The sequence below is a fragment of the Camellia sinensis genome, chromosome 5 (assembly GCF_055761805.1).
Source record: "Camellia sinensis isolate YWXY chromosome 5, ASM5576180v1, whole genome shotgun sequence".
NCBI lineage: Eukaryota > Viridiplantae > Streptophyta > Magnoliopsida > Ericales > Theaceae > Camellia > Camellia sinensis.
In genome coordinates, this window is record NC_138965.1 from 11,620,707 (window position 1) to 11,633,551 (window position 12,845).

Consider the following 12,845-nt stretch of genomic DNA (forward strand, 5'->3'; position numbering starts at 1 on the left):
TTTTGATGAAAAGATTGATTGATCATAACCGAATTTAATAACGAATAAATTAAACTATATAATTAAATTATCAATTATAAATAAAATTGAATTTATTGATTTGGGGAAAAACCTAGGGCAAAGAGTCCACCACTAGTCATGTAAATAGGGTTTCCAATTGAAAAAAATTATGTCACGGTTCGAACGAAATAATACTTTGCAACTACAAGTTCAAAGCATTTAACAAGAAAATCATCACGTTCAATGTACGAGCACGAACCATCTCAAATAGTACGAATCGTTCACTCTAAACTAAGGCAGTGACACGACTCGTCCCTCGTAGTATGGTTCGTCTCATACCTTGAATGTGAAAGAATAGAAAACTCATGTATGGAAGACATTCAAAAATCACAGAAAGCCAAATACTTGAAGAGATAATAAAAATTATATATAAAACTTCTAAAACACCATACAATTGTTCAAACCTTTACATAATTGAAAATCGAAAAGAAAAACTAATTACATGGCTAGGGTTTCATCAAAACCCTAAAAAATGAGAGTAGCCACTCATGGAGGAGTGGAAGGATGTAGATGGAAGCCACCGTGGGAGCCGTGCTTGAAGCTTCAAATTCCTTTCTTTCCAAACCCTAGCCTCTTTTTCTTCACAAAAACAACTTCCGAACCCTATTCCAGCCTTTTCCTTGCCTATTTATACTTCTGATCTCTTCCAAACAGGTTTAAAACGTCGGGCACGTTTTCCCAAAAAAAGTTAACGCACGTGCGGAAAAAGTCAGCGCACATGTGAAAAAGTCAACTCTCTCCAAATTCTGTCGTTTTGCCCATTTTATGCTCTGATTATGTATAACCTGATTGACATTCAACACACATAAAGTATACAATTTGACAAGCAAGTGAAGTTAAGAAATCCTAATTAACAGCCTCAATGATGTACAATTCGGCCTTAATCACATCCCCCAACTTACAACTTGCTAGTCCTCAAGCAAGTAATAAAAATAAAATAAAATTAAACAAAATCTAGCTATTTCTTCTTTCGTGGAAAAACGGTTGCATTTAGCATATGCAACAAGCATTTAAACCACAAAGTTATCCCAAATGGACGAGTAAAGTCTCGTGAGGGTTTCCAGAAATGATACCCACAAACATTTTCATAGTCATATATGCCCAACAATTAACCATACTACTCCACCTAACAATCAACTTATGTGCCACTACAGTGTGATATTAAAACATAATGAGTCATTAAAGGTATAGTGGACAAGCATGAAGAAACCTTTTGAGTTAAAACCACAATTCAGTTAATACAAAAGTAAAGTCCTCTGTGCTTGTGCATGTTAGTAAACAAATCATCAGTACCCTTAGTGTAAAGTGCAAACTCCATATTAGTTAACTGTCCACTATAACAGCTCAGTGTAACTCATAATAACACCCAACATATACAAAAAAACTAACCTGTTGCAGCCAAGATTCTCAATTATTTATTTATTTTTTTTTTTTTTTTGAAGATGTCTATGCAATGTCCTAATCCATTAAGCTTTCTAATCAACCCATGTAGCAAGTATTGGACCAATGACTCCCAAACCAGATGGTTTTAGGGCACTAGGTGTAGAGACACCCCTACAGCCTTAATAACTCGAGTTGAAAAGCTTACGAATCTGAACAAGTCATTCTTCTTATTTTTTTCCTTAACTGTGCAATGTCTAAGTTCCTTAAGCTTTCTAATTAACCCATGTAGCAAGTATTAGGCCAATGACTCCCAAACCAGACGATTTTAGGGAACTAGGTGTAAAGACAACCCTACGGACTTAATAACTTGAGTTAAAAAAGCTACAAACCCAAACAAGTCAAGTATTTTTATTTTTTTTTAAGAGAATCTTGGCTCCTCATTTATTCTTTTCTGCAACCCTAGCTATTATCAATGATATAAACTAGGGATTATAATAAAGAGGTCACTGCTATGAGAGTGTGTTCATGTGAATTAAGGCATACTTATGACAAATGTACTAATACCACAAGCACAAATGACTCCGCTAGTGCAAACATCACATGCAAGTATCTACCCAATAAATTTTTTTCACACAAGTCTACTATGCTCCCCAATTAACCTATACAAATATCATCACCCTACTAGCAACAAGTCATATCAGTGAAGTAATGCAATCAAGTGAAACATGTATAAGCATAAATGATTGAGCCAAATAGAAATGCACAAAAGAAAATACAACTCTCATCCCCCAACTTGAATATGACATTGTCCTCAATGGAAAAGTAAAGAGAAATGAGAGAAGATTACCAGAGATTGTAGGTGCACATCCAGGTAGGCATATAGTAACACTATGACATTGTCCTCAATGAAAAAGTAAAGAGAAATAAGAGAAGATTACCAGAGATTGTAGGTGCACATCCAGGTAGGCATATAGTAACACACACACACACACACACTTCACATTTTTTATTTTTTATTTTATTTTATTTTATTTTTTTGGAGAAGAATAAATAACTAAAAAGAAATAAAAATTAAAATAAAAAAGATAAAGCAATATACAATGGGTACTACGGAGAATCCTGTGGCGGTGGTGGCGGGAAATGCTGGGCAAACAAGGCGTGCATCAAAGATCGCGTCTCAAAGGCTTCATCTTGAACCCGTTAGCCGAGCAGTTGTAGTGATGCAACTGACTACTGGATGTCGAGCTGGCGAGCGTGTAGTTGGTCGAAGACCGCCTGAGAATAGTCTCAATGCGCCTGAAAATCAGTGCACAACCCCATAAGACTCTGGTGGTGATCACGAAGAGTACTGTGGACCTGATCCACAGAGTGCTAAAACTGTAAGTACTCCTCGTGAGTCATGTAGAGTGGGTCCCCTTAGGGAGGCACGGGGGGAATAGGTTGAGGCGGGTGGTTAGGGACGGGGTCCTGGGCCTCATTATCCGGGGCACCAACCTACTACGGAAAGCGAGATATGCTATGCTGCCATTCACGCTGGCTGAAAGTCAGATAAGCTCGATCAATCTCCTCATTTGAAGCAATGGGGAGGCCGTTCAGTTGAAAGACGAGTGTGAGCATGTTGGCATATGGCAGGGGCCAAGTCAGGTTCTGCATAGGTTGAGGCCGAACTGCCTCTTGTAGAAATTTGCGCATATGCATCCAGATGATGTGCTCAAGCGGGACCTGATAACCGTGCTGATACTCATGTAAGATCCGAACAAACTCCAAACGACGCTTAACCCTATGCCCTAGTGGAAGGGCATTCTTATGGATCACGAAATCAATGAATAGCAAGCGACTAGGCAGCTTGCTCTGGCGCAAGCATGTATAACTCGCATCACCGTGGGCTCCCTGGAAGTACTCTCGGATAAGGTTGTGTATGGGTTGTAGGTCCTCAACTTCCGGGAAGGACTGGTGTTCCATCTTGGAAAAGAATCCTAACATGGTGGTAATCATGGCTTCAGTGACGCAAACGAGATGACCATCAATAATAGATAGCAGTCCCTCCTCAGTGAGTGACTCATACAGGTTCTGGTAGAATAGTCGTACCAGACGAGGATAAGTAAGTGTTGTAATCGTGCAAAGGCCTAACTGCTACTGGAGTTGGAGCTGCTCAACAGCCCAAGAAGTGGCCGGATCACCCTGAAAATGTGGAATGTTGAATTGTGTGAGCTTGTGAAACGGACGTGAAGCCCACTCCGACTGCGGTAGGTCACCCGGTGGTGGTGGTGAGGATGGTGGTGACGGTGGCGACAGTGGCGCCGAGGAGGTGGAACCTCTGGCCTTTTTGGAGGCCCGAGCAGAAATACGTCGACTTGTGTCCTGCACACACCAACAACAAATAGACACATACCCGTGGAACCAATATGAGAATAAAATAAATTATTAAAGCACAAGTCTGCCTACTGATGTACCACATGCAATTCGCACCATTTTTTTTAATATATAAATATATATAAACTAAAAGAAATACACTAAATAATGACTAAATAACTAAAGACTAAATAATTAAACTAGCATAACTAATGACTAAACTATAAAATAGAATGAATTAAGAAAATAAAACAATAGAAACTAAATTAAACTAAACCCTTTTTTTTTTAATTCACTAATGACTAAATAATTAAACTAACAGAACTAAACTATTTAAATAACCTAAACTATCAACTATAAAATAAACTAATAAAGAGCAAAGAATTAATTAATTAAAAAAAATGAAACAACTAAATAAATAAAATAAACAAACAACTAAACATTTTTTTTTTTTTTGTGTGTGCTTGGCCGTATGTGCGCCGGAGATGGCCGCACGTGCGGCGGTCGTCTTCTCCATGCGATTTTTTTTTTTTTTTTTTGGTTTTTTTTTTGGTCAAGTTAGAACCAAATCAACAACAAGCAAAGACAAAGATTCTACAAATTGACTCCTACACCCACACAAAGAAAAAATTACCTTGAAAAAGTGGAGAAAGAGAGAAAAAGAATGAATATTCGCTGGAAAAAATGGTGGTCACCGGAGGTTCGTCGGACGGAGAGGAAATAGTGATGCCGGCGGTGAGGAAGAAGAAAGAAGAAAGAAAAAGAAGAAGAAGAAGAAGAAGAAGGAAAGAAAAAGAAAGAAGAAGATGGTGATTGTAAGTTTGTGGGGTTGTGAGAGAGAGAGAGATATAGAGATGGATAAGAGGTGGAGAGAGAATCTAATTGTGAGAGTGATTGTGTTAGGTGTTGATAAGGGCACTTTTTTTAAAAAAAAAAAACGAAAATAAATAGAATAAAATAAATAAAAGAAGTTGACAAAGAAATAATTTTTTTAAAATATAAATAAATAAAGAAATAAAATAGTATATTTTCTTAGTTTTATTTATAATTTATTTATTCATTTATTTGAAATAAGTAAATAAATAAAAATAATAATAATAAATATACAAAACAAAATCTGCAGAATTTTTTTTTTTTTCAGAAATTGCCTTACGTGCGGGAGTGTATGCCGCACGTGCGGACGCACACCCCGCACGCCCCCGCGCACCTGCTTTTTAAGCAGTACTCAATTTGAGGATTGAAATTTTTGCCACACGTGCGTAGGTGGTGCCGCACGTGCGGGATTTTTTTTTTTTAACTCTATGTATATGTATATGTATATTTTTAAAAGATTAAAGAAAAGAAATTAAAAAACGAGTACCACCCAAAGCATGCTAAACTATTTCTACCTTCATTTGACATCCGGAATAAATATAGCACATAAGAAAATAACGGAATGCCCACTAAAGGTATAATCTTCATGCGAAAACCACGGGTACTATTTTTCTCCCTAACTGTGTTTGTAACTTTCCCTATTCTCCAACAGGGTGACAGACTAGGTTGATTCGGTATCCAGAATCGAGGCGCATAAAACTACCTCAACCTATGGGGCTGCTATACAGAGTTGAAGCCGGGGTAGTTTTGAAGCAATCTCCACACCCCTGGGTATTTAAACCAGACTCTAGTCTCGGAAATTCCAAACCTTTGTGTTCTAGGCTTTGCCATTCAAACTTTAGTTTCCACCGTCTCAGTTGGTCTCTTAGGAACTCGCTACAAACACGGTTAGATGGCTATACCAGACCGTCAGATGCCGTTCGGGCACGGCTAACACCAAAGGAATTACACCTTTAGAGGATTTAAAGTCTCCTAGACGTAAATAAAGCACAACATGAACAAAGAAAAGCAGAATATAATATAAGGGAAAGAAAAGAGAACAAGAAATCAATCTATCAATCATAGTAAAAAGGGTCCATCAAAGCAATGGACTCAATTATTTCCCCATTCCCAATCCCCTCTATATATGGCTTCAGTCTTTGGCCATTCACTTCGAAAGTGTAGCCAGTCTTCGGATCTTGCACCTCAACGGCGCCATAAATAAATGCCTTAACAACCACAAAGGGACCATCTCATCTTGATCTAAGCTTACTCGGAAAGAGTCTCAATTTTGAGTTAAAAGGCCACACTTTTTGGCAGGGTTCGAAGGATTTTCTATTAATGTGCTTGTCATGGAATTCTTTAGTCCGAGTTTTAAAAATTCTCGAACTCTCATATGCATCATTCTGGATTTCCTCCAACTCATTGAGTTTCAATTTCCGGTTAAGCCTAGCCGCGGCCATATCAAAGTTAAACTTCTTTATGGCCCACAATGCTCGGTACTCGAGTTCAACCGGGAGATGGCAAGCTATGCCAAACACCGCCCTATATGATGACATCCCAATGGGTGTCTTATAAGCAGTGCGGTAGGCCCATAATGTATCAATCAACCGTTGTGACCAATCTTTCCTATCTGGCCTCACCGTTTTCTCTATTATGTGCTTTACCTCCCTATTTGAGACTTCTACTTGGCCACTAGTTTGAGGGTGGTATGAAGTGCCAACTTTATGAGTGATAGAGTATTTCTTGACTATCGACTCAAAGAACCGGTTACAAAAATGCGTACCCTGATCATTTATTATGGCTCTAGGAAACCCAAAACGACTAAAGATATTTTCATGCAAAAATTTGATTACCCCTCTATGATCGTTTGTTCGGGTAGCTATCGCCTCCACCCACTTAGACACATAATCTACTGCCAATAGAATATACTCAAACCCGAATGACGATCAGAAAGGTCCAATAAAATCAATCCCCCAAACATCAAATATCTCTACCACAAGAATAGGGGACATTGGCATCATGTCACGCCAAGATATCGAACCCATTTGCTGACAACGTAAACAAGTTCTACAAAATTGATGGGCATCTTTAAAAATTGTGGGCCAATAAAACCTGCTCTGTAAAATCTTGGCGGCCGTTTTATGCCCACTAAAATGATCGCCACATGCAAAAGAATGTCAAAATGTAAGAATGCTATGCACCTCACTTTCTGGCACACACCATCGGATCACTTGGTCGGAGCAATATTTAAACAACTCTGGATCCTCTCAAAAATAATACCTGACCTGCAAAAAGAATCGATCTTTGTCTTGTTTAGACCAATTTTGCGAAATTTTCCCAATCGCCAAGTAATTCACAATATGTGCAAACCACGGGGGGCTCGCTCGTGACAGCTCAAGGAGTTGTTCGTCCGGAAATGAATCATGCAAAATAAAAGGTCACTAGTATACTCAATGAGGATTCGGGAGAGGTGATCTGCCACCACATTCTCAGATCCTTTCTTATCTTGGATCTCTAGGTCAAATTCCTGAAGCAACAAAATCCATCTTATTAACCTAGGTTTGGTCTCTTTCTTTGATAATACATACCGCAAAGCAGCATGATCAGTGAAGACTATGACTCTGGAACCTAGGAGATATGACCGGAATTTATCTAAGGCAAAGACCACAGCTAGCAACTCTTTCTCGGTGGTAGTATAGTTCAATTGTGCATCCGAGAGACTGCGACTAGCATAGTATATAGAAAATTGTGCCTTATTGACCCTTTGGCCCAACACAGCCCCGACAGCATAATCAAAGGCATCACACATGATTTCAAAGGGAAGCGACCAATCTGGTGATTTCATGATTGGGGTGATGGTCAAGGCCATTCTTAGTGTTTCAAATGCCTTTAAGCATGCCTCATCAAAGATAAAAGGCGCGTCCTTAACCAGTAAACTATGCAAAGGACGTGACATCTTACTAAAGTCTTTGATGAACCTACGGTAAAAACCTGCATGCCCTAAGAAAGACCTAATTTGACGCACAGAATTGGGTGGAGAAAGGCCTGCAATGAGATCAACCTTAGCCTTGTCTACCTCTATACATCGAGGGGACACAATGTGTCCCAACACTATACCCTCACGAACCATAAAATGGCTCTTTTCCCAACTCAAAATTAGGTTTGCCTCAGTACATCGTTCCATCACTCTAGTCAAGTTCCTAAGGCATTCCTCAAAAGACGGTCCAAACACCGAAAAATCATCCATGAAAACCGTTAAGAATTTCTCCACCATATCGGAGAAAATGGCCATCATACACCGTTAAAAAGTGGCCGGTGCATTACATAGCCCAAAGGGCATGTGCCTGTAAGCAAAAGTGCCAAAAGGGCATGTGAATGTGGTCTTTTCCTGGTCAGCGAGGTACACTGGGACTTAATTATATCCCAAATAACCATCAAGAAAACAGTAGAAACCCTGCCCCGTTAACCCCTCTAGGATTTGATCAATAAAAGGTAAGGGAAAATGATCTTTCCTAGTCGAGGAATTCAGTCTCTTATAATCAATGCACACTCGCCACCCAGTAGTGGTTCGTGTGGGGACTAACTCTCCTCTCTCATTCTCAACAACAGTGATGCCCGATTTCTTGGGCACCACTTGTGTGGGACTCACCCACTTGCTATCCGAGATGGGGTATATAATACCTACATCCAACAATTTCAATACCTCCTTTTTCACCACCTCTTTCATATTAGGATTAAGTCTCCGTTGCATTTCACGAGAAGGTTTGGTGTCCTCCTCTAGGTGTATATAATGCATACACATGGAGCGATCTATCCCTTTCAAATCAGCCACTGACCACCCTATAGCACTCCGATGTGCCATGAGAACACTCATTAACTGACTCTTTTGCTCTGTAGTCAAGTCAGATGCAATGACGACTGGTTAAGTATCCTAGGGCCCTAAAAATACATACTGGAGTATGGCCGGGAGTGGCTTCAACTCAAGTGTAGGTGGTGTGACTAAAGATGGTATGACAGGCCCTCTCGACAGAGGAGGAAGTGACTCAAACTGGGCTTTCCACGGAGGAAAATTCGGTGGAGAAGAATAATTAAGCAAGACATTCACCTCCTCAACCGACCCATCAATATCAAAATTTTCAAACCCAAAATGAGCTAGACAAGCCTCTAAAGGGTCCTCTACAAGAATGGAGGGCAAAACTTCCTCCACAACCTCATTCACAACATCCACAAATAAGCACTCCTCTCTCTCATGGGGTTGTTGGATGCTTGGAAAACATTAATTTTCACTTGCATGTGACCAAATGAAACTTCCATCACCCCGGTACGACAATTAATGCATGCATTGGCCGTAGCCAAGAAAGGTCGACCTAAGATCACCGGGATTTGTTTTCTATGACTGGCTACCAGTTCCATATCTAACACCAAAAAGTCAACAGGGAAGTAAAACCTATCAACCTTTACTAGCACATCCTCATTCATGCCACGTGGCACTTTGAGGGACCGGTCAGCCAACTGGAGAGTAACAGTAATGGGCTTCAACTCACCAAGCCCAAATTCCTTGTACACAGAGTACAGCAACAAATTGGCACTCGCCCCTAAATCTAATAAGGCCCTATCAATGAAATGGTCCCCTATAATGCATGCAATGGTTGGGGCACCCGGGTCCTTAAGCTTAGGAGGTGTGTCATTCAACAAGATGGAGTTTACTTGCTTCGTGAGTAGGACCTTTTGGGACATGTGTGTCCTAGATTTACGCTTTTGCGTACAAAGGTCCTTCAAAAATTTGGCATAGGAAGGTACTTGCTTAATCGCCTCCAACAAGGGGAGGTTGATTTTTACCTGTTTAAAGACCTCCATCATTACTTCCATAGATGCCGTCTTCTTATTAAAAGGGGACGGTGTATCAAGGCATTGGGGAAAGGTTGCCTTAGGCACATATGGTGTCTTGGGCTCATGTGAAAGGCTAGGGACTAAGTCATCCCTCTTAAGTGTTTCCTCCCCATCCTTGCTCTCATTGGGTGTACCACCGTGGTCACCCTTCTTAGTTCTAGTTGTATCAGACGCAATTAACTAAGGCTCTAACTCCCTTCCACTTCTCAAAGTAATCACCGCTTGCACCTGCTCATGGTGCTTCCCATTCCTACCCGAACTCTCTGCCCGTATTTTCCCTTAGGGTTGGCCACAGTTTGACTTGGTAATTTTCCCTCCTCTCTCCGATTCATGTTGTTAGCCATTTGACCCAGTTGGTTCTCTAGCTTGGCAATGGAGTGAGTATGGGAGTGAACTACTGGTGCTAACCCCTTAAGTTCTGAGAGAACTTCTAACACCTGAGTCTCAAAGGCTAAGTTGCCTTGAGGAACAGGCGGGGGTTGTGGTTGCCGGTATGGTTGTGGGGGTCGATAAGGTTGCGGTGGTCGGTAAGATGATTGATTGGCAAAATTATTAAAATTTTGCCTTAGTGGTGGAGGATTGTAAGAAGTGCCTTGTGAAGGGGGTCTCCATGAAAAATTAGGGTGATTTCTCCATCCCAGACTGTATGTGTTGGAGTATGAATCATTACCCGGGTTGGAGAACCCTTGAGTCGCATTCACATGCTCTTGGACTAACTCCGGAAATTGTGATGCCGAAGGGCACTCACTCAAGTCATGAGCAGGGCTCGCACAAATAACACATGCCTCTCGAAATTAAGGCTGATCTTGCTGGGTAGGGGCATGTCCCGCAGCTAATAATTGGTCCATTTTGTGGGACAATGCCTCTATTTGTTGGGCTAACTCTAGGTTTTGCCCGACCTCATAAATGCCCTATCTTTTCGGTGCTCCAACTACTGGTTGTCGAACTTGCCGGGCTGCGGAGGCATGGTGAAGGGAATTATCACTTGGAATGAATGTCCCACCACAGGATTAATCCACCATTTGGTGGTGTGGCTTAGTTAAACCATAATAACATATTTGAACAAGTTACCAATCAGGCACCTGGTGGTAGGGACACTGCTGGAGAAGGTCTCGAAGTCTTTCCCAAGTCTCATGGAATTGCTCGCCATCCATTTGAGCAAAGTTTGTGATAGCTCGCCTAAGTTGGTTGGTTTTACCTATGGGAAAGTACTTCTCCAAGAACTGTTGCTGTAATTGGTCCCAAGTTGTGATTGAATTAGTAGGTAAGGAATTCAGCTAGTGTTTGGCTTTATCCTTTAATGAGAATGGAAACAATCGCATCATTAAGGCCTCATTTGTGAAATTCTAGATCCTCGCTGTCGAGAAAATTTTCAGAAATTCATTCAAATGTTTGTAAGGATCATCATGAGTTAGTCCATGGAATGATGGGAGCATTTGTATGGTGCTGGACTTAATCTCATAATGAGCAGCAGTGGTGTTGGGTAATTGGATGCATGATGGTGATGTATATGCAGTGGGTGTAAAATAATCCTTAAGGGTCCGGTTAGGCACATTCGGGACATCTAGATTCGCCATCTCTAATGGCTCAATGTATGAATATGAATATTCAAGCCTAGAAACACGAGCAGAGGCCCTAAGTCTCCTAAGAGTCATTTCTAGTTCAAGGTCCAAACTCCACAATTCAGGGCGACAAGAACGGCGCCCGTGCATACACTACCCACATATACACAAAAATTTTCGACTCTATGCACTAAGTTATGAAAGCAAAATACCAAAGGGAGAAATACTCACAGCGGTTTAACGAAAACGCTTTACTCGTCTTGCGGGTGCTTGATGTGTAGACGTTGCCTCCAACCTCTAATTGAGCTTTGTCTTTCTTTTTAGCACTTTGGTGCTTTGCTTGCGAGTGTTTGCTTCTGTTTACGCACTTTAGTGCTGTGGTTTTTTTTTTTTTTTAAAGCTCGGTTGTGCTCCGCTTGAACTTCGATGATAGCTCCAATTACAAACGCTCTGCACACTTAGCAACACAAAAACATAAAATCCTAAACTAAAAATTAAAATAAGAATGTAACTTTAAATTAACTAATTTCACCAGAAGTCTCCAACAATGGTGCCAAAATTTGGTGGTTGTTGAACACACCAAAAGTAAACACTAAACTACACCAAATTCTTTTAGCATAATGGCAAGTCCAGGTATCGATCCACAGGGACAATTGTCAAATTAAACTAATTTAATTGTTAAATTCCTAAATTAATTTTGATGAAAAGATTGATTGATCATAACCTAATTTAATAACGAATAAATTAAACTAAATAATTAAATTATCAATTATAAATAAAATTGGATTTATTGATTTGGGAAAAAACCTAGGGCAAAAAGTCTACCACTAGTCACGTAAATAGGGTTTCCAATTGAAAACAATTATGTTATGGTTCGAACGAAATAATGCTTTGCAACAACAAGTTCAAAGCATTTAACAAGAAAATCATCACGTTCAATGTACGAACACGAACCATCTCAAGTAGTACAAATTGTTCACTCTAAACTAAGGTAGTGACACGACTCGTCCCTCGTAGTATGGTTCGTCTCATACCTTGAATGTGAAAGAGTAGAAAACTTATGTATGGAAGACATTCAACAATCACAGAAAGCCGAATACTTGAAGAGATAATAAAAATTATATATAAAACTTCTAAAACACCATATAATTGTTCAAATCTTTACATAACTGAAAATCAAAAGGAAAAACAGATTACATGGCTAAGGTTTCATCAAACCCTAGAAAAGGAGACTAGCCACTCATGGAGGAGTGGAAGGAGATAGATGGAGAAGAAGCCACCATGGTCGCCATGCTTGAAGCTTCAAATTCCTTTCTTTCCAAACCCTAGCCTCTTTTTCTTTACAAAAACAACTTCCGAACCCTATTCCAGCCTTTTCCTCACCTATTTATACTTCTGATCTCTTCCAAACAGGTTTAAAACATCGGGCATGTTTTCCCAGAAAAAGTCAACGCACGTGCGGCAAAATCAACGCACGTGCGGCAAAGTCAACGCACGTGCAGGAAAAGTCAACGCACGTGCGGAAAAAGTCAACTCTCTCCAAATTCTGTCCTTTTTGCCCATTTTATGCCCGGACTATGTACAACCTGATTGACATTCAGCACACATAAAGTATACAGTTGGACAAGCAAGTGAAGTTAAGAAATCCTAATTAACGGCCTCAATGATGTATAATTTGGCCTTAATCATGAATGATTTACATACAATGGTTTTTTTTTTTCTTTCATATTCAAGTTATGAGAC

General features: G+C 40.1%; 1 pseudogene; it reads right to left on the reverse strand.

Annotated features, from left to right (window-relative positions):
* Positions 1-3,576: 3,576 nt before the first annotated feature.
* Positions 3,577-9,519, reverse strand: LOC145791220 (uncharacterized; annotated as a pseudogene).
* Positions 9,520-12,845: the final 3,326 nt, after the last annotated feature.